Below are 816 nucleotides of genomic sequence, written 5' to 3'. Positions count from 1 at the left end.
ATTCAGTGTCATACAAACACATATTAGCGGGATTCAGCAGCTTGAGCAATTCCAAGGAGAGCCCAGAGAGGCTGGGACAGCAGCAAACAGCCAGGGCTCCCTGGGCAGCATCCACCACCAGCAGCATCAGGGGCAGCAGCCAGGGCACAGCCACCCAAGGCCTCTACCTGCAAGGAGGGGAGAGGTCTCTGTGTAAGTCATCTCCTGGGTGTGGAGCCTCCCCCTGCCACCCACCCAGACCCCCCAAGGCAGCTGCAGGGTGTCCTGGGCTGGACTTTGGCTCTACTTCAAATTTTTAGGAGCTGCCTTGGCCAGCTTATCTCTGGGAGGAGTTATCTAGGATCTGGCTGCACAGGACAACCCAAAGGTCTCTTATTTTTTATGTGAGATGGGGTTTTCCATCCCTGGGGGAAGACATCCTTGTCCTCACTCTCCAGGAAGGTTCATTTAACAGTCTGAGTTTTTTGTAGTCACATAGAGCAAACAAGCACTGAAAAGGTTTCAGAATCACTTCCCAGAAACCTCTGGAGCTCTTTGGAGAATAAAATAAAATAAAATTAAAAAAACCAAGAAAAAAACCACCAAAACAACCCCACCCATTAAGGAGGATGTTTCAGAGTCAGTCTGGTTTATGCTCATCTGGAAAGCATCCCTGGAAAACAAAGTCTGGCCTCACCTCACAGATGTGCTTTGGACAAGCTGAGCATTCCTCCCTGAATTCTGCTCTCCCTAAAAAAACCAGTGTGGGTTTTCATCTACCTGTGCAACAGTAGGAACTGGGACAGGAGCACCACCTGCCACGTCAGTACAAGCAGC

At 50.0% G+C, this 816-nt stretch overlaps 1 protein-coding gene across 1 annotated transcript in view; it reads left to right on the top strand.

Moving 5' to 3' along the window:
- The window catches only part of LOC104393948, a 43,687-nt gene that overhangs the window by 19,803 nt on the left and 23,068 nt on the right, over window positions 1–816 (top strand). The window lies entirely within an intron of this gene.

The sequence above is a fragment of the Chaetura pelagica genome, unplaced genomic scaffold (assembly GCF_000747805.2).
Source record: "Chaetura pelagica isolate M959 unplaced genomic scaffold, ChaPel_1.0 scaffold938, whole genome shotgun sequence".
In the NCBI taxonomy this organism is placed as follows: Eukaryota; Metazoa; Chordata; class Aves; order Apodiformes; family Apodidae; genus Chaetura; species Chaetura pelagica.
Note: the sequence above shows the minus strand (reverse complement) of the source record. Positions and strands in the feature narration are given on the sequence as shown.